The following is a 21,630-nucleotide window of genomic DNA, read 5'->3' as shown; positions in this document are numbered from 1 at the left end:
GTGTCTGGGGCCTCTGTCCCTGTGGTCAGCGCCACGGCAACTAGAAACCCGCTGCTTGTGGACTCCTTTTGAAGAGTCTGTCTTTTAAACAGTCTCCTTGAAAAGAAGAACATTTCTGTTTGTTTAAAAATTGTTTTAAAACTTGTATTCTTGGGTGCAGGGTGTAAAATTCACACTTGTGCAAATTCAGCATATTCAGTGGAGGCCTCCTTGCCTTTTCAGCTTTGGAGCTGGGCAGCATGCTGAGCCTGAAGAGGGGGCTGCAGGGGCAGTGGCCCTGTGACTGTGACCTGTGACCGTGAGCAGCCGCCACTTGTAGGTGCCTCTTTCCAGCCAGGTGGCCGCCAGACGCCCAGAGCCCCAGCAAGCGTGACAGGTAAGCTCTGGTTACTTTGCAGTGGGTCTGTTCACTGTTGATGAAGGGGAGATTAGTAAATGCATCTTATTGCAAGTCACTAAGTGTGAGCAGAGACGTCCCACTGGGCCCTTCCTTCCAGGGTTTCTGCAGGAGCCCCCGCCTGCTCGGTGGCCTCCCCGCTCCCCATCTTTGAGCTGAGGTGGGTGGGAGGGGAGATCACAAGGAGCTTGGTCTGGGCCCTGCAGCCCGCCCTTTAAGCCGCCATCCCTGCTGCTTCCCGCTCCGGTCCCCCTGGCTTCTGTGCAGTGAGTGCTGATCTGCACATGTGCTCAGCTGCTGTCGTGTCTGAACCTTTTCTACCCCAGGGACTGTGACCTGCCGGGCCCCTCTGTCCATGGGATTTTCAGGCAAGAGTACTGGAGAGGGTGGCCGTCTCCTTCTCCAGGGGATCTCCCCAACCCAGGGATTGAACCTGTGGCTCCTGCATTGGCAGACAGATTCTTAACCACTGAGCCACTTGGGAAGGCCTGAGTGCCGATACGCTCCCAGGTTATTCTGAGATTCCCATGGCGAGCCCTCAAGAGTTGGCAGCTGTTCTTGATAGAGCCGAGGTGGAAGGCCCTGCTCAGGCCCTGTTTCCTCCCCTCTGTTGGGGGTCTGCCCACCTGTACCACTGCGGCTGGGGGCGTGTGTGCCGTGACGGCCTGGGGCGGGTGCTGGCCCCTTCCACCTCACTGCCTCCTGAGGCGGCCGACACGGCGATGGACCTTCTCCCTCACCCCGGCTGGCCTGCCCGTGGGTTCTTAGCATGCTGTCGGTGCATCTGAGGTGTCTGGAAGAGCACGGAGGCTGGATGGCCTTCCTGCACGTGCGCTTGCTGGAGCCTTTGCCCAGAAGCAGTAGTGGGTAGTGGAGACTGTATCAGTCAGCTCAGCTGCTGGAATAAACACCACATTCCGGCTGCGATCTTGGAGGCCAGAAGTGCAAGATCAGGGTGTGGGCGGGCTAACCTCTCCTGAGGCCTGTCTCCGAGCGTGTGGACAGCTGTCCTCTCCCTGTGGCCTCACATGCTGTGTTTCTGTGTCCTCTTCTTAGAAGGACACCAGTCATATGGGATGAGGCCTCCAGGAAGTCCTCACTTTAACCTTCATTATGTCTTTAAAGCACAGTCACGTTCTGAGATCCTGGAGGTTGGGGCTTTACCATGGCTGTGTTTGAATTTATCCCCTAACAGCAGGGACCGCCCCTGAGGCCAAGTGGCTGAAGGGGGACTGGGGATTGCGGCCTACGGTCCTTGGTAGGAAGGATATGCTCTGTCCATCTTGCGTCCTTGCCGCTTGCCAGCTCACTTCTCCACCTCTGCTTTCTGTTGCCTCCTTGCTGACCTTGTACTTCCCTCCAGGTTTCCTCTGTGGTCCGCAGAGCAGAACAGAAGGGTTCTTAATCTTTTGGGTTCCTTCAGTAGATGCTTCCTGAGTGTCTTCCTTATCTCAGAGGCTAACGTGGTACATATTCTGTTCCGACTTCAAAAAGTGTGACGTTTTCATGTCTCCGTCCGGTTAGTGGGCAGGATGGTTGAGCTTTCCTGCAGTGTGATGTTCCTCCCTGGGTGTCAGTGAGGCTTTCCGAACTTTCCTGAACCTTCATGGCCCTCGTGGTGGACAGATTGTGCCCTCAGACAGACTGCTTTCTGTGACGTGGGACCTTTATCCTCTCCTCCCAGCAGAGGTGTATGAAGATCACAGAAGCGCCTTGTCTCCTGGGAGAATAAATCACAGTGAAAATGCGCGCTGTGGCTGTGACAGCGCCACCTCTGGAGTCCGAGGCTTCGGGCACAGGCCCCGGGTGTCGGGGGCTCGCCCTGTCCCTGTGTAGATTGTGTGGGGTGCTGTGGGGCCTGGGCCGCATGATGCTCTCAGGCTGGTCCCCTGCCCCTTGATCCTGCCTCCCCTTCACCTGTGAGCCCTTCCGGATTGTCCTGAGATGCCTGGAGGGTAGGGACCGTGTCTGTTTCTGCCAAGCCTTCATAGTGTAAGAGACACATTTGAAAAAGGCAAGAAAACACCCTTGAGCCCCCCGAGCCCCCACTTCTCAGCACACCTGACCAGCCTGCACCTCCCGTCCTCCTTCTGGTCAGATTGGTCAAACACAAAAGACTTAAAGCTGTGGGTTCTGACAGCCGGGCCGGGCACCTCTTGGCACGGACACAGCATTGAAATGAAGCCTCGTTTAACAGTTAATCCTCCTGTTTGGGCTCGAAATCTAATTATCCACGCAGCTTAGGCAGTGGGTCCACTGATGTGGAAGGCACAGCATGGGATTCATCCCACTGACCCCTCCCCCCCCACCGAGGATGGGGAGCTGTGTCTGTGACCGCCCAGCCCTCGTCCCCAGAGGTTCAGCAGGAGCAGTGACTAAAGGGTGGCCCCAGAGTGTCCTGTGGGGACTTTCCAAAATGTTCTCAGCCCCAGAACCCTTCCTTGACTGGGACTGTTGCTCAGATGCCCTGTCCCAGCACCGTTGCGGAACCCACGGCTGAGATGGGGCCTGGAGCCCCCGCTGACACCGAGGGGCAGGGCTGTGGGCGCCTCCGTTGCTTCCCTGTGTCCCTGTGACCGTTCTCATGATGGGCTTTAGCAGGGATGAGCCAGGGTGGAAAGCCTTTGGCTTTCTAAAGCCGGTTTGTGGTATTCCGTGGCTGCATACTGTACCCTTCGCCCTGGCCAGTTCCTGAAATGCATGCTGGTGGGGTGTGCAGGGAGTGGGGGGTGCACAGGTCCGTAGACTCAACGCTCAGACCATTACAGCAGGCTGTGTGGACTGTGCATGCCTGCCAGGGTGCAGGGCGGGGGTCCTTGGCATCCTGGATGAGCCTCTGCAGTATGGGGAACACATTTGACCCAAGTCAGGCTCACCTGAGCGCCTTAAATAGATGCTTGATTGAAACATCGATAGACGCATCCTTGCCTGCCTGACTTTGATCTGCTTATTCCGTAAGTTCCTCGTGAGCAGCCATGTGGTACCTTGGTGCTGGGGCTACCTTGTCTGCAGGCGTGAAACGCACTTGAGTAGCGTGATTCAGTTAAGCACTCTCGTTCTGTTGGATCTGTGAGTTGGGTGGAACCCAGGCCCCTGGAGTTCCAGAAAGATGGTGTATCACAAAATAAGAGGGTTCAAGGGGGCCCAGTGGGAGGGCAGTTAGGGGAATGGTTTTGTCACCTCAGGCTTCTGTATACAGTGGCGCCCACCAGGGCACCCAGCCCAGACCTAGGTGAACCCAGTGTGGGGCTCATGGGGTCGTGGGTGGTAATGTGGGGTGGGGTGGATCGGATGGCAGCAGAGTTTCCTGGATCTCAGGAGGCCTGTTTGATTAGGGGCCATGGTGATGAGAGAGATAAAGGTGCCGATGGTTCCTGTCATCCGATCTCTGTCTTCCCACTCCAGACCCCAAAGAGGCCTCTGAGTGCTTCCCTCCGCCTCGCCATCCTCGGGCCCCGTGTTTTGGCTGGCTGTTTTGTTGGCGCTGGATAGCTTTTCACTCACTTGGGTCAGAGCATCACGTCCCCAGCCTCCGTGTCCCTGCTGCGGCCCACTGACGGCCCAGCCTCTGGCGATCGCCCTCCCGCCAGGGCCCATAGAGGCGGTCCTGCCCCTGCAGGGTGGCTGGTGGGAGAGCGCCTCTCCTAGTGGCTTGTTTGCCCTTGAGGTGCAGGCAGAGGAGAGCTCGTTATTGCTGTTGCAGTTATTTTAACTTACGTAGCAAGACACGGCTTGGCTAAGGGTAGAGACCATTTTTCTGCCCAGTTGCACGGATCAGTCATTCCTTCCCATTTACAGTATCGTTTGAACCAAAGTGTCCTCAGAATCTCACTAAAGATGGAACGGCTTCTGCCTTCCTCTCTTCAAGAGCAGAAGATCACAGTGTGCGCCTGGCTGTTTGGTCCTCGCATCAGCTCGCCGAGAACAGGTCTCTCAGAGACGCCCGTGTGCTGTGATGCGGGCTCTCTTTCCCTTCCTTCCTGGGCATCCTCTCGTCTCTCGGTTTCTGGATCAACCTGCTCCCCTGACTTCTGTATCTGCTTCCTGTTTCCCCTCCCTCGCTTACCCTGTTCACTGTGTCTGCTGCCATCTCGGCACGCAGTGCCTCCTCTGCAGAGCTCCCATATGGGTTTATTCCTGCCTCATTTTCGGTGCTTTGCCCTTCCTGCCCTGAGCTGGTGATGTTGCCTCTGCCTGTCACTATCACTGGGTTAAACCCAGAAGCAAAGTGAGCGACCCTGAGCAAGGCCCAGTGACCTCACACGTGGCAGGATCTCAGTAAATGTCTAATTAGCTCTGTTGGGTCCAGATATGTTGGAGCTGTATCTTAGCAAATTATTCTCTGATGAAGAGAAACCTAAAAGTCATTAAGATTGAAGGAGGAGAAATGCCTAGAGGCTGTCATGCAGTGAGGCAAGTCAGACAGAGAAAAACAAACACTGTATTTTAACACGCATATGTGGAATTTAGAAAAGTGGTGCAGATGAAGCTGTTTGCAAAGCAGAAGAAGAGGCTCAGATGTAAACCAACAAACATATGGACACCAAGGCGGACAACGGGGTGGGCTGAATTGGAAGATTGGATTGACATATATACACTACTAGATAGCATGTTGAAAAGCAGAGACATTACTCTGCCAACAAAAGCCCATCTAGTCAAGGCTATGGTTTTTCCAGTGGTCATGTATGGATGCGAGAGTTGGACTGTGAAGAAAGCTGAGCGCCGAGGAATTGATGCTTTTGAACTGTGGTGTTGGAGAAGACTCTTGAGAGTCCCTTGGACTGCAAGGAGATCCAACCAGTCCATTCTGAAGGAGATCAGCCCTGGGATTTCTTTGGAAGGAATGATGCTAAAGCTGAAAGTCCAGTACTTTGGCTTCCTCACGCGAAGAGTTGACTCATTGGAAAAGACTCTGATGCTGGGAGGGATTGGGGGCAGGAGGAGAAGGGGACGGCAGAGGATGAGATGGCTGGATGGCATCACTGACTCAATGGATATGAATCTGAGTGAACTCCGGGAGTTGGTGATGGACAGGGAGGCCTGGCGTGCTGCAATTCATGGGGTTGCAAAGAGTCAGACACGACTGAGCGACTGAACTGAACTGAACTGAACTGAACCGATATATAAAATAGGTAACTAATGAGACCCTATTGAACAGCATAGGGAACTCAACTCAGCGCTGTGTGGTGGCTAAATGGAAAGGAAATCCAAAAAGGAGGAGATACATGTGTATGCATGGCTGGGTCACTTTGCTGTACAGCAGAAACTAACACAACGTTATAAAGCAGCTATATTCCAATAAGAATTTTCCAAAAAAAGGAAGAGAAATAATGTTTTTCCCTGCTTAGGAGTCACTTGGAGGTGTCGCTTTTCGGCTTGCATTTGTTTGAGAGGCTTTGCAGCTCTTGTGGGAGTGTGTTTGTGACTGCTGCACTGAGGATCTGGACACGGGCCTCCCAGGGCTGCCTCTGTCAGCTGTCCTTGCTCAGTCCAGTTCCCTCTTCCTGGTTCCTGGGACACAGGTGGGTTGCAGCTGTGTTCTGGACATCTTGGGTTTGCGTCGGGGGACTCTGGATCCTGTTTTAACCTTCTTGGCAGGGAGTTTCACTGTTGAAGTGTAGACGCGGGCCTCGTGGGATGGACGTCGGTGGCCTTGGGGTCTGTGATTCTTCAGGGTTTACCACTCCGCTCATTCGGTCAGCATGGGTGAGTGCAGCTCCTCTTTAGTCTCTCTCATGCCTTCCTGGAGCACTGCCTCCCCGGGGCCCCTGAGAGCAGGGCCACGAGCTCAGCTTTCTCACTGTGGAGTGGGATGCATCTCCCACTGGACCCTGTGGACTGGGATGTGGGGGAGGGGGCAAATGCCAGTTCACCCCTCCTCTCCCCTCCTGACCCCCTCTTGACGCCATCAGGGCTGGAGGCGAAGCTGCCCTGCCCCTGCAGGCGAGCTGGGTGTCCACTTCCTCCAGGTAGGAGGGAGAAGACCAGCTCTTCTTGGCAGCCAGCACAGTGTTAGGGCCTCTGAGCCTGAGCACTAGCTACCCACAGGCCAGGGCCCAGTTTAGTTTAGTTCAGTTCAGTCGCTCAGTCGTGTCCAATTCTTTGCGACCCTATGAATCGCACCAGGCCTCCCTGTCCATCACCATCTCCCTCAGTTCACTCAGACTCACGTCCATCGAGTCCGTGATGCCGTCTAGCCATCTCATCCTCTGCCGTCCCCTTCTCCTCCTGCCCACAATCCCTCCCAGCATCAGAGTCTTTTCCAATGAGTCAGCTCTTCATATGAGGTGGCCAAAGTACTGGAGCTTCAGCTTTAGCATCATTCCTTCCAAAGAAATCCCAGGGCTGATCTTCAGAATGGACTGGTTGGATCTCCTTGCAGTCCAAGGGACTCTCAAGAGTCTTCTCCAACACCACACTTCAAAAGCATCAATTCTTCGGCACTCAGCCTTCTTCACAGTCCAACTCTCACATCCAAACATGACCACTGGAAAAAACATAGCCTTGACTAGACGGATCTTTGTTGGCAAAGTAATGTCTCTGCTTTTGAATATACTCTCTAGGTTGGTCATAACTTTTCTTCCAAGGAGTAAGTGTCTTTTAATTTCATGGCTGCAGTCACCATCCGCAGTGATTTTGGAGCCCTAGAAAATAAAGTCTGACTCTGTTTCCCCATCTATTTCCCATTAAGTGATGGGACCGGATGCCATGATCTTCGTTTTCTGAATGTTGAGCTTTAAGCCAACTTTTTCACTCTCCTCTTTCACTTTCATCAAGAGGCTTTTTAGCTCCTCTTCACTTTCTGCCCTAAGGGTGGTGTCATCTGCATATCTGAGGTTATTGATATTTCTCCCGGCAATCTTGATTCCAGCTTGTGTTTTTTCCAGTCCAGCGTTTCTCATGATGTACTCTGCATAAATAAATTAAATAAGCAGGGTGACAATATACACCCTTGACGGACTCCTTTTCCTATTTGGAACCAGTCTGTTGTTCCCTGTCCAGTTCTAACTGTTGCTTCCTGACCTGCATACAGATTTCTCAAGAGGCAGGTCAGGTGCTCTGGTATTTCCATCTCTTAAAGAATTTTCCATAGTTTATTGTGATCCACACAGTCAAAGGCTTTGGCATAGTCAATAAAGCAGAAATAGATGTTTTTCTGGAACTCTCTTGCTCTTTCCATGATCCACCAGATGTTGGCAATTTGATCTCTGGTTCCTCTGCCTGTTCTAAGACCAGCTGGAACATCAGGGAGTTCACGGTTCACATATTGCTGAAGCCTGGCTTGGAGAATTGTGAGCATTACTTTACTAGCATGTGAGATGAGTGCAATTGTGCAGTAGTTTGAGCATTCTTTGGCATTGCCTTTCTTTGGAGTTGGAATGAAAACTAACCTTTTCCAGTCCTGTGGCCACTGCTGAGTTTTCCAAATTTGCTGGCATATTGAGTGCAGCACTTTCACAGCATCATCTTTCAGGATTTGAAACGGCTCCACTGGAATTCCATCACCTCCACTAGCTTTGTTGGTAGTGATGCTTTCTAAGGCCCACTTGACTTCACATTCCAAGATGTCTGGCTCTAGATTAGTGATCACATCATCATGATTATCTGGGTCGTGAAGATCTTTTTTGTAGAGTTCTTCTGTGTATTCTTGCCACCTCTTCTTAATATCTTCTGCTTCTGTGAGGTCCATACCATTTCTGTCCTTTATCGAGACCATCTTTGCATGAAATGTTCCATTGGTATCTCTAATTTTCTTGAAGAGATCTCTAGTCTTTCCCATTCTGTTGTTTTCCTCTATTTCTTTGCAATGATCACTGAAGAAGGCTTTCTTATCTCTTCTTGCTATTCTTTGGAACTCTGCATTCAGATGCTTATATCTTTCCTTTTCTCCTCTGCTTTTCGCCTCTCTTCTTTTCACAGCTATTTGTAAGGCCTCCCCAGACAGCCATTTTGCTTTTTTGCATTTCTTTTCCATGGGGATGGTCTTGATCCCTGTCTCCTGTACAATGTCATGAACCTCATTCCATAGTTCATCAGGCACTCTATCTATCAGATCTAGGCCCTTAAATCTATTTCTCACTTCTACTGTATAATCATAAGGCATTGGATTTAGGTCATACCTGAATGGGCTAGAGGTTTTCCCTATTTTCTTCAATTTGAGTCTGAATTTGGTAATAAGGAGTTCATGATCTGAGCCACAGTCAGCTCCTGGTCTTGTTTTTGTTGACTGTATAGAGCTTCTCCATCTTTGGCTGCATAGAATATAATCAATCTGATTTTGGTATTGACCATCTGGTGATGTCCATGTGTAGAGTCTTCTCTTGTGTTGTTGGAAGGGGGTGTTTGCTATGACCAGTGCATTTTCTTGGCAAAACTCTATTAGTCTTTGCCCTGCTTCATTCCACATTCCAAGGCCAAATTTGCCTGTTACGCCAGGTGTTTCTTGACTTTCTACTTTTGCCTTCCAGTCCCCTATAATGAAAAGAACATATTTTTTGGGTGTTAGTTCTAAAAGGTCTTGTAGGTCTTCATAGAACCGTTCAACTTCAGCTTCTTCAGTGTTACTGTTTGGGGCATAGACTTGGATAACTGTGATATTGAATGGTTTCCCTTGGAGACGAACAGAGATCATTCTGTCGTTTTTGAGATTGCATCCAAGTACTGCATTTCGGACTCTTTTGTTGACCATGATGGCTACTCCATTTCTTCTGAGGGATTCCTGCCCGTAGTAGTAGATACAATGGTCATCTGAGTTAAATTCACCCATTCCAGTCCATTTTAGTTTGCTGATTCCTAGAATGTCGGCGTTCACCCTTGCCATCTCTTGTTTGACCACTTCCAATTTGCTTTGATTCATGGACCTGACATTCCAGGTTCCTATGCAATATTGCTCTTTACAGCATCAGATCTTGCTTCTATCATCAGTCACATCCACAGCTGGGTATTGTTTTTGCTTTGGCTGCATCCCTTCATTCTTTCTGGAGTTATTTCTCCACTGATCTCCCATAGCATATTGGGCACCTAATGACCTGGGGAGTTCTTCTTTTGGTATCCTATCATTTTGCCGTTCCATACTGTTCATGGGGTTCTCAAGGCAAGAATACTGAAGTGACTTGCCATTCCCTTCTCCAGTGGACCATGCTCCCTCATTTCACCACTGGCCTTTGTTGGAGTAGGGTGGGTATCCCTGGAAAGGCTCTGGCTCTGTTGGGTAGGGTGGGTATCCATGGAAAGGCTGTGGCTCCCTTGGGTCGGGTGGGGATCACTGGGAAGGCTGTGGTTCTGTTGGGTAGGGTGGGGATCACTGGGAAGGCTCTGAGTCTGTTGGGTAGGGTGGGGATCACTGGGAAGGCTATGGCCACATTCCCATAAGATACTTGTCTTTCTGACTTCATTCTTTCAGGATGAGAGTCTTAGCTCCATCCATGTGCCTGCACATGGCGGTATCTCATTCTTTTTTATGACTGAATAGGCATTATTTATTTTTTTTGTTTCTTTCAAATTTTAACTTTTTATTGACATACAGTTGATGTATAATATTATATGTTACAAGTATACAATATAGTGATTCACAATTTTTAAAAGTTATACTCTATTTATAGTTATTATAAAGTATTGAATATGTTCCCCGTATTGTGCAGTGTATCCTTGTAGCTTATTTTTTAAAAATTTTTGTTGGAGTATAGTTGTTTTACACTGCCCCGTCAGTTTCTGCTGCACAACCAAGTGAACCAGCTATCCACACACCCCCTCTATTTTTCTTAAAGCTTCGTGCTTGTAAGCAGTGACAATCAAGGTCAAAGTTAAACTTGGGCAAAGTGCACTGCAGGCGTACAGTTGGCGTGTTACTTAAGATAAGGCATAGGATTTGAACCCAGCATTCTCAGCTCAGACTCGACTGCTCTGTGACGCCGCCAGTGTCCCAGGATGTGGTGCAGGGCTGCCTGGCTCGGCCTGCACCGTCTAGGATATGCGAGCTGCAGGCAGTAGACAGCCATGTGGAGCCCGCGCTCTGTGGGGGGAGGAGGCACAGAGACCAGAGAGCTGCGACACCCCGCACATCGACTCTAACAAGCGCGGTGTGTGTGTGCGTGTGCTGGCTTCCCTGGTGGCTCAGACGGTAAAGCGTCTGTCTACAATGCGGGAGACCTGGGTTCGATCCCTGGGTCGGGAAGATCCACTGGAGAAGGAAATGGCAATCCACTCCAGTACTATTGCCTGGAAAATCCCATGGACAGAGGAGCCTGGTAGGCTACAGTCCATGGGGTTGCAAAGAGTCGGACATGACTGAGCGACGTTCCGTTGCTGTGTGTGTGCCGGGGCCTCTCGTAAGTGGTTCTGTGGATTCAATTATCGGATCTTCACAACAGCCCTCTGAAGTGAATATAAACTCTCCTCATTTTACAGAGAGGACACCAAGGCACCAGTAAGTTAGATACAGCTCATTCATTCCCTTTCTTCACTGATCCCATATCACTAACGTTTATTTGTGGGACTTCAGTGGTGGTCCAGTGGTTAATCCTCTGTGCTTCCAATGCCAGGGATGTGGGTTTGATTCCTAGCTGGGGAACTAAGATCACACATGCTGTGGCAAAAATAAAGAAATAAATGAAAAGTTAATGTTGCACTTGATGAACATAAAGTAATAATCATAAAACAGTTTACTCATAACCACAAACCGATACAGGTAATGAGTTTGCATTTTCTGGAGCGTCAGGTAAAGCTGCCTGATTTATTTTGTCTGGCCTCTTGCCCTCGGCATCATTATTTTGAGATGCATCTGTGTTGCAGCAAGAACTTGTTCCTTTTTTGTTGCTGAGTAGCATTCCTTTGCAGAGAAGGCAATGGCAACCCACTCCAGTACTCCTGCCTGGAAAACCCCATGGACGGAGGAGCCTGGTGGGCTACAGTCCATGCGGTCGCAAAGAGTCAGACACGACTGAGCGACTTCACTTTCACTTTTCACTTTCATGCATTGGAGAAGGCAATGGCAACCCACTCCAGTGTTCTTGCCTGGAGAATCCCAGGGACGGGGGAGCCTGGTGGGCTGCCGTCTGTGGGGTCGCCCAGAGTCGGACACGACTGAAGTGACTTAGCAGCAGCAGCAGCAGCATTCCTTTGTGTGGATCCATTGCAGCAAGTTCATCCATCCACCTGTGGGTAGTCATTTGGGCTGCTCCAGGTTTTTATGATTTCAATACAGCTGGCATTCTTTACTGCCTGGGTCCCTCTTTCGAGGAGTGCTCTGCCCTTCTGCCACCCTCCTTTCTGGACCTCATCTTCTCCTGCCCAAATCCAGAGTTTCTGGTTTGTGGTGTGGCTGCGGGTCTGCCAGTCAGCTCTTCTGTTCTGGTCTGGGAGAGAGCAAGGGTAGGGCTGGTCAGGAAGATGATTTCCAAGGCCAGCCAACGCGGGGAACAAGGCCCCAAGATAAAGAGGTCTGGACATATGTGGACCCCACCTCGCTAATTCTCTCCGAGCCGGATTATAGTGTCAGGGACCAGACCGCTGTGGATGCTGTGAATCTGCCCTTATTTTGCTGCTTTTACTCATGTTGGGAATGGTTAGAGATGATTCCTGGGGGCATAGGGAGCTCATGGTAGCTTTCTTTTCAGATAGCTCAGACTGTGGTCTGGGAGGTCCCATCCTGGTTAGCAGCAAGTTATCACCAGACTTGGAGGTCTGTGCGGGCTGAATCTGCATTCTGGGGAGACCCATCATCTAAGGTGTTTGCTGTCTTTATCTTCCTAGGATGGTGGTCAGCAAATTTAGACTGGGGACTTGTTGGTCTTTGTGATATAAAAACTTGCCCTTCTTGCCTTGCCATTCGGATAGACTTGGCTTCACATGTTGGGGAGTGGGCAGACCCTAAGCCTGAGAACTGCCTGTGTATTTCCTTCTTTTTTGTAAAAAAAAAAAAAAAAAAAAGTATGTGTGTATATATATATATATATATATATAAAATATATTTAGCTGTGTCAGGCCTCAGTTGTGGTACATAGGATCTTGGTTGTGTCTGGCGGGATCTTTCACTGCAGGGTTTGGGCTCTGTAGTTGAGTGGCGAGAGCCACAGAGTGCAGGCTCGGTAATTGCAGCACGCAGGCTTAGTTGCTACATGGCCTGTGGGATCTTAGTTCCCTGGCCGGGGCTCGAACCCATGGCCCCTGCATTGCCAGGTGGATTCTCAACCACTGGACCACCGGGGAAGTCACTATGTATGTACTTCTGCCTGCGGTTGGTTGTTTGAAATTAAGGGTAGCTACCCTAACACGGCTCCATTGCTCACCCCACAAGTGGCTCTTGCCAAGCTTGACCCGTTTGTGATCATGGAGGCTTCTGCTGGACAGGGCTGCCCCACAGTGGAGACACAAGGAAGGGTGAGCCCCTGCTCAGGCAGAAACAAGAAGAGACGCAGTGAGGAAAGCTGTTTTTCTTAGTCTTTGGTCTTGATCCAGTGATGGTAGCAGCACATTCAACTTTCCAAATAGGTCTGATGAGTGGTTAGAGCTGCGTCTCCTGTGGTTGTTGTTCATTTGCTCAGTCCTGTCTGACTCTTTGTATCACCAGGGACTGCAGCACACCAGGCTTCCCTGTCCATCACCATCTCCTGGAGTTTGCTCAAACCCATGCCCATTGATTGGATGATGCCATCCAACCATCTCATCCTCTGTTGCCCCTTCCTCCTCCTGCCTTCAGTCTTTCCCAGCATCAGGGTCTTTTCAAAGTTCTTTGCATCAAGGGGCCAAAGTACTGGAGCCTCAGCATCAGTCCTTCTACTGAATGTTTGGGGTTGATTTCCTTTAGGATTGATTGGTTTGATCTCCTTGCTGTCCAGGGGCCTTTCAACAGTCTCTCCAGCACCACAGTTCAAAGCCATCAATTCTTTGGCATTTAGCCTTCTTTATGGTCCAACTCATGTATGGATCTGTACATGACTACTGGAAAAACCATAGCTTTGACTATACGGACCTTTGCCGGAAAATTGATGTCTCTGCTTTTTAATATACTGTCAAGGTTTGTCATAGCTTTCCTTCCAAGGAGCAAGTGTCTTGATTTTATGGCTACAGTCACCATCTGCAGTGATTTTGGAGCCCAAGAGAATAAAATCTGCCACTGTTTCCATTTTTTTTCCCTATTTGCCATGAAGTGATGGGACCAGATGCCATGATCTTAGTTTTCTGTATGTTGAGTTTCAAGCCAACTTTTTCACTCTCCTCTTTCACCTTCATCAAGAGGCTCTTTAGTTTCTCTTCGCTTTCTGCCATTATGGTGGTGTCATCTGCATATCTGAGGTCAAGACTGCTCCCTGCAGTCTTGATTCCAGTTTGTAGTTCATCCAGCCTCGCATTTCACATGATACATCTCCTGAGATGTTACCTATGGCCGACTTTGTAATTTCCCAGTGGACTTCCTGCCTTGGTACCTCCCAGGGGATCTTGGCTCCTGGGATAGCAGAGGCGGCTTTTTCTAGGGTCTTCCTCATGGAGGGCTGCTACAGGCTCGCATGTGGTCTGCAGGCCAGACATTTCAAGAAACAAATTTTCCTTTTCTCTTCCTGTAAGTGAGGACAACCAGCGGCAACATTAGTCGGAGTGTCACTGGATCCACAGGCCTTGACAGTCCAGTCTTAGGAGGTTCGTTTCTCTTTAAGTTAGAGGCTCAAAGGAAGATGGAGGGATGTAATAACATGCAATGAGATTTATGGTAAGTACAGACTGATGAAAGAGCTCCATTTGAAAGTGTTGCATGTTTTCAGAAATAACAGCGCTTGGCCCGAACATGGCATGGAGGAGGGAAAAGGGTAGCATTTCAAAGGTGCTGTTTCTTTGTACTGTCAAGGAGTATTTTGACAAATTATGCCATAGACACGCGAGTTGGTGTGTAAGGTCCAGCAGGTGTGTGATGGATGTGGATGGATTCATCAGGAGATTATTACTTTCTTAGTTATTGCAGTTCTTGGAACCATGGGGGAAAATACTGCCTTGAAAATAACAGATCCTGTGAGTTATGCAAACTCCAGAAGAAAAACTCCTTGTGGCTATTTTTAGTGACTCTGATAATGTGAAAGTGTTGTGACCAAGTAGATACAACATCTTTTTAAATTTTTTTGGAAACAAAGCAATTTAAAACTCACAGTTTAAAATTTCATAGTTATGAAAAAAAGAACTTTGTAATACGAAGCCAAATTTCATACATAACAGATGAATATGTTTATAAGTACTTACAGATATTTGGAGTTTAAGAATTTTCAGCATCGTCTGGATTGTAGAATGTGGACCCATTCAACCTATTTTAAGTGAGAAGACAAGGTGTTTTAAAATTTTTGATTTGGTCATTTTCTTAAAGCAGAAATTGTGATTTTCCCAGGATTTTTTAATTACTTAATTTATTTTAATTGGAGGATAATTACTTTACAACATTGTGATGATTTTTGCCATACGTCAACATGAATCAGCCACAGGTGCACTCATCCAGGATGTTTTTGAAAGAAAAGCTGCAGTAGCTGTCCCCCTTTTGCCTTGTCCATGAAAGCAGAGCTGTTTGATATTAGAATCTCTGGCCGGAACAGATGCCTTTGTGTTTTCCCTGGACCAGCGTCGGCCGTCTGGGCTCCATCCGTATCTCTGGAGTTTGTTCCTCCGCCCCCTGCCAGCTGGGCCCACCGCTGCCTAGTTTCTTCCACTTTGCCCTGCTCAGCCTGCACGCCCGCCAGGCAGCCTAGCCTGCCCACCCACCATGGCCCTTGTCCGTGTCCACTGAGAGCATGCAGCCCGGGTGTGGAATGACGTACAGGTCCGAGTGTGCTGTGCGATGTCACACCACTCCCGGGGGTGCCTGGGGCTCAGGTGCCGGGAAGTGTGTGAGATCCGGCTGTGTTGTTGGCTGTGTCTCCACCTCCCTGCCAGGCCAGGCCTGTGCTCAGCTGTTCTCCTACTGTGTGAGTGCCGGCAGGGGGCTGGGCGGGCATTCTGGACCTGTTGAGGGGGTACCCCTCCTCAATGTGTATCCCCCACCCCTCCAGACTCTGCTCCAGATAGCCCCTTCCTGCCTGACCCAACCCCCACCCCCCAATCCCCCGACCTGCCAGGGGAGGCGGAGTGGACAGTCATTTCTGCCAGGGCTTTGTTACTTGATGCAGATCCCTGGGACCCCTGAAGGTGGGGAGGGCGGTGTGTTTAAAGCAGATCTGCTTTCGGCATGCCCACCCCCTCCCCGCCCCAGGTAGCAGGTTATTGACATCTGCACACGGAGGCCAGAGGACCTTCCCTGGGTCCTGGTTTCTGTAAGCTGTGTACATACTGGAAGGATGATGCTGAAGCTCCAGTACTTTGGCCACCTGATGCAAAGAGCTGACTGATGCTGGAAAGATCGAAGGCAAAAGGAGAAGGGGACGACAGAGGATGAGATGGTTAGGTAGCATTACCAACTCAATGGACGTGAGTTTGAGCAAATTCTGGGTGATAGTGAAGGACAGGGGAGCCTGATGTGCTGCAGTTCATGGGTTCACAAAGAGTCAGACAGGACTGAGCGACTGAACAACAACAGCTTCTCTTACAGATTAAACCTTTCAGATCACTTTTCCTGTGACATTTGGGGCAAGTTTATATCTAAACTGGGAGGACTTTAACTGGGGTAAATATAAGCATTTCCAGCTTTATATTTAAACAGCTGGAAATGCTCTAAGGAGGCAGTGAGTGATCTGGTCTTTCACGGGATTTGCAGTGCATGGCAGTGGTGGGCAGAGCCCCACCTTGCAGCAGGCAGCTGTGTCCTTGACCGGAGTGGCTGCTCCCGAGGGTGGCCCTGTGGTGAGTGGGACCCAGAGTCTCTTCCAGGCTGTGGTGGCGGGCAGAGTCTGCACTGGCCTTGCTCTGCCCAATTTCCCTTCCTTTTAATGGGGTTGTGAAGGAGGAAGCAGGATCCTGGCTCCACTCTTTCCTTTACTGTGAAAAGAGCTCACAGTGAAATGCATGCATTTTATGCGAAGCCAGGTGATTTTCTTTTCCTCTTGTGCTTCCCTGGGCCTTTGAGCAGAGCTGCTTTCTTGAGCAGAAGGGGGATGGGGCACTTTTCAGACCTGGCCTGGTCTCCTCTGTGGTCCTCTGGTCAGCCTCTGCCCCTGCCCAGTCCCCCTCCCCCATGCCCTCCCTGCCCCCCCGCCACTTCCCCGTCATGCAGAGCCTATTTTGTGGTGTGGCTTTCACTCTGAGAGGGACGGGGCTCCCTGGAGGCCTGTGAGGGGCTGAGCAGCACCGTGGGGCCCTGGGCTTGGCTTGAGAGCGCGGGCTGGCTTCTCTGCTGCGGAAGCTACAGCCGAGAAACCTGGCAGCAGAGTCCTGTGCTTGGACCAGGCCCGTCGGGGAGACACAGTTGGTGCCTGGATCCCTTGTGGGCTGTGTGGGGGAGAGGGTGGAGTCAGGTGGCATTGTGGTCTTTTGACCGAGCCGGTGGATGGGGCGTTTCTGCTGAGACCCAGAAGTGGTGACCTCCGGAGGACCAGGACTTTGGACAGCTGGGCTTGAGAGGTCGGGGGACAGCAGAGTGAACTGTGCAGGGCGGCTGTGTGTGTATCCTTAGAATTCATGCGAGGTTCGAAGGCGCCCAAAGTTTCTGGTATGTTTAGGCAGTGAAGGTGGGTGAGCCCATGGTGGGGAGGGAGGGTGAGATCTGAGCAGTGGGTGCTGGGACCCTCACTGTTCAGGGGAACTGAAGTCAGGGGGCCACTGCTAAGGGGACTGGGGGCAGGTGGGTGCGTGAGCAGGGCAGCAGGGGTGCGGCCTTGCGGGCTTCCAGGAGGGGACGGGTGATGTCGGGGGGGACCCGGAGCTGACCTGTGCCCGTGGCCTAGGAGGGTGGGGGGCAGAAGCCCAGCAGGCAGACGGTGGATGAATAAGGAGGTGCAGATGTTTGCAGGGTAGAAAGTACGACCGGCCTTGAGAGTTAGGTATCTTCCCGCAGACCCTGTGGGTGGCGGCCGCCCTGGTGTGGCGACTCCCACAGCCTGGCGCCCCCATGATGTGCACGTGGGTGTGGGGTCTGTGTGCATACACACACACTGACCTGTACACAGGTCCCCAGAGGCAGGCATTTAGGTTATTTCCAGCCACACTGGAATAAAAAAGTACTTGTGTGCCCATTTAAGGCTCCTGGATGAAGAGCGCTGTGGTGAAGCGCAGGGGCAGGTGACTGGAGGTCTCCGGGGCTGCGGGCAGTCTGCAGCTGTATCTGCCGCCTTCCGCGTGGCCTCCCCTTGCAGCCTCACCTGCACAGTTCTTTAGGTAAAGGCTCTGTGCCCAACTCCAGCCTCAGTCGGATGGACTGGGATGTGGGGCTTGGAGCAGGACTTGGAAACGCCTCATGGCTCAGTGCTAAAGAATCTGCCTGCAATTCAGGAGATCCAGATTCGATCCCTGGGTCGGGAGGATCCCCTGGAGAAGGAAATGGCAACCCACTCCAGTATTCATGCCTGGAGAATATTGGACAGAGGAGCCTGGTGGGATACAGTCCATGGAATCGCAGAGTTGGACACGACTGAGTGACTAACATTTCATTTCCGGGGGTTCTAGTGTGAGGCCAGAGCTAAGAACCAGGATTCTGTGGGGATGATTGTGGGGTACTGAGAATGGCCAACACAGGCAGGAGGGACGGAATAGGGGGATCTGCTTAGTGGGGGAGGGGAGGGGCTGGGGAGGCACCTACTGACTCATTAACCAGAGTGGGGACCGCAGGTGGAGGGGGTCTGCGGGGCGTCACTCGGCTTTTGAGGGCTGCTGACCTGTGTGGGGACAGCTCTGGGCTGTGGGAGCTGCAAACAGGTGCTCTGCTGAGGGAAGGGCTGGGAGACATGTCCACAAGGAGCTATAAGCCAGGGTGGGTGGTGGGAGGGGCAGTGAGATCACTTGGAAACGCACCTCCTGTATGACCGGTGTCAGAGAGCTTCTGTGATCTGCAGGAAGAACCACTGTGAAGTCAAACCCAGAGAGGGACCCGGAGAAGAGAGTCATTTGGCAGGTTTTGGAGGACTGTTGAGACGGTTTCGGTGGTGAGGCAGCGCATTGATTTGGGGGATCCAGGCTGTGGGTTTAGAAGCTACTGTATCAACTTTTGCAGATGGATTCAGGGAGGTAGCAAGGCTGACTGCTGATTAAGAGAGTTCGCCCTCCCTCCTTCCCTCCTGACTTCTCCCCTCCTCCTTCCAGTCCTCCTAAAATGGGAAATGAATAGGCACATTCCTTGGCCTGGGGAGGGAGCAGTGTGGCAGCGGGATGAAAGAGCTCTGAGACTTAGGGGCCTGAGGGCCAGGGAGCTGGGATTGAGCAGAGGGCTGGCTGTAGCCGCCCTGCCCGGGTTTAGACTCTCTGCAGGGGGCGGCAGCAGGATCTCTGAAGGGAGTTTCAGGGTAATAGAAAATACATCAGTATTGCTGCTGTGGAGAAAGTGATGGCCCAGGCTGAAAGACAAATCCCAGATTCAGGGAGGTCCCTCGAGGTTGCGCCTTGGTGGCTGATGTTACCCTTTATGCTACCTGGGAAAAGTCCTCTGAGCAGCACCCTATGACGTGGTCTCAGTTTTCTTGGGTGCCCTGAATGTAAGAAAATTGATGTCTCACTGTAGCTTGTGGCTTCTTCCTCAGAGGGAGTGATCAAGTCACACCTGGAACAAAATGCTGTTATTCTTTATCAGCAGAGAGTTTAGTCTTTAATTAAAGCTGATATATTTAAAGTGAACCAATCTGGATTATTTGGAAGCTGTGGACACTTCCTGTGGTAAACTGGATCTAATGGGTCCAGTCTTTTGCCCTGGGACCCTTAAGACAGTAACGCAACAGGGAAACCCATCGCGATGAAGCTTAAAATTCCCGGGCTGCTGTTATGGAACCCAGCTTGAGGCAGCCAGACCCTAGGAATCACAGGGTCTCCTAGCGTCGTGACATTCAGTTAACCTAGACGGCAGTCACCGTGCAGCTGTTTGGTCTTGTAGCCTCGTCCCTTCTTATTGGCTGCAAACATCAGGACACTGAGTTAACCTAGAAGGCGGTCACTGTGCAGCTGTTTGGTCTTGTAACCTGGTCACCTCTCACCTTGGGACCCTGCCCGAGAATCACGTGGGAAGGTTTGCAGTCCTGGCTGTGAGTTCATCATGAGCACTGTGGGCAGAAGTTGACTGGAAGCCTCAGCCCCGGACTCAGGGAAGGGACGCGCAAGGGAGCAAATCCTCCTTGCCAGCCCCCCTGCTTCGTCATTATTAGATGGACTCGTGACCATCCCTACAAGAATAAGAGCAGTCTCTTATTCTGGAGAGAGACTTAGGAAGTGTGAATCCTGTGTTTGGTGGATCGGCGTGTAGGGGACTCTGGGGAGATAACACAACTCAGAAGCAGAAGCTCCCTGTGAGGGTCCCTTAGGGTCTCCAGGCTGAGCTGTGACTGAGAGCTCCTCCAGACATTTCTAGGCTGAGGTGACAAGCCTAGAAGGGCTTCACATGTCAGGGCTTTTGCTAAGTGTGACTCCATGAAACACTGAATTAATAGATTTAAAAATAAGATGGTCTGTGTGCCCCCAGATAGGTAAGGTGGTGGACAAAGCAGGGCTTGGGAATAGGGTTAGACCACAGAATCACACACTTTCTACTGCCTGATGCGGTGAAAGGGCCGTGAAGTTTAAGAGTAAGTCCAACATCTGTACGGGTCAGAACTGCCAGAAACAGGCAAACACAGGACACCCTGCTGGTTGGCATCTTTACAGCTGGCCTGCCCAGGGCCACTCGAGGTGACCGGACGCCAGGCCCCTCTCGGAAATGCTCTTCAAATCCTGAGCTCTGCACCTCGCTGCTCTGTGGACCAAGCAGAAGCAAGGCTTGCTGTTCTGACCCACAGTGAATATAAATCAGATATTATGAGAGCCGAAATGAATGATATACCTTACTGAGTTCACCGCAATCGTAGCAAAGTTTCAGGAGCTCGAGCTGCATCAGTTCTTTTCAGAATTTAAACACAGAGATTGTGTTCATTTATTTTGAGGGGTAGGTAGTTCAGGTACTCGCACATTTTACGGGTCCAAAGGGTCTTCCATGGAAAGTTAAGCCTCCACCCCCACCCCAGTTTTTAGCCCCTGAGAGCAGCCCCGCTGTGGCTGTCAGTTCTCTGCGGAGGCCTCCTCCCCCAGTGAGGACTGCTGCCTGCCTTGGTTTTCTCCACTCCTCGTAACCCCAGTACCTTAGAGCACCACCCTAGGAAATGCCTTATTGATTTGCTTATTTACGTATGTGCTTAAACTGACTCATCTGAAAAGACCCTGATGCTGGGAAAGATTGAAGGCAGGAGGAGAAGGGGACGACAGAGGATGAGATGGTTGGACGGCATCACCAACCTGATGGACACGAGTTTGAGCAAGCTCCGGGAGTTGGTGATGGACAGGGAAGCCTGGCATGCTGAAGTCCATGGGGTCACAAAGAGTCGGACACTACTGAGTGACTGAACTGAGCTGAAGTATAGTTGATTAACAGTGTTGTATTGGTTTCTGGTTACAGCAGAATGATTTAGTTATATATATTCTTTTTCATATTCTTTTTTATTAGTCTTTCAAGTTATGAATATAATTCCCTGTGCTGTATAGTAGGTCAGTTAGTCACTTCAGTCGCTCAGTCGTGTCTGACTCTTTGCAACCCCACGAATCTCAGCACGCCAGGCCTCCCTGTCCATCACCAACTCCCGGAGTTCACTCAGACTCACGTCCATCGAGTCAGTGATGCCATCCAGCCATCTCATCCTCTGTCGTCCACTTTTCCTCCTGCCCCCAATCCCTCCCAGCAGGTCCTCGTTTTTCAACCATTTTATATATATAGTAATGTGTATCTGTTAATCCCAAGTTCCTAATTTATTTCTTTCCCCTTTTCCCCATTGATAACCATAATTTTTTTATGGGGGTGAGTTTATTTCTATTTTATAAATAAGTTCATTTGTACTTTATATTCCACATATAAGCAACATATAATGTCTTTCTCTATCTCAATATGACAATCTCTAGATCTATCCATGTTACTGCAAATGGCATAATTTTGTTCTTTTTTATGACTGAGTAATATTTCATTGAGCTGGAAGAAGCACAAGCTGGAATCAAGATTGCTGGGAGAAATATCAATAACCTCACATATGCAGATGACACCACCCTTATGGCAGAAAGTGAAGAGGAACTCAAAAGCCTCTTGATGAAAGTGAAAGAGGAGAGTGAAA

General features: G+C 50.5%; 1 protein-coding gene across 1 annotated transcript in view; it reads left to right on the top strand.

The window, feature by feature from the left end:
- Positions 223-21,630, top strand: part of GRB10 (growth factor receptor bound protein 10) — a 181,162-nt gene continuing 159,754 nt past the window's right edge. The window contains exon 1 of the mRNA XM_018047456.1: positions 223-376. The gene's annotated coding sequence lies outside the window, so the exon portion shown is untranslated. The remainder of the gene's footprint in view (positions 377-21,630) is intronic.

Source organism: Capra hircus, chromosome 4 (assembly GCF_001704415.2).
Source record: "Capra hircus breed San Clemente chromosome 4, ASM170441v1, whole genome shotgun sequence".
Taxonomy (NCBI): Eukaryota; Metazoa; Chordata; class Mammalia; order Artiodactyla; family Bovidae; genus Capra; species Capra hircus.
Note: the sequence above shows the minus strand (reverse complement) of the source record. Positions and strands in the feature narration are given on the sequence as shown.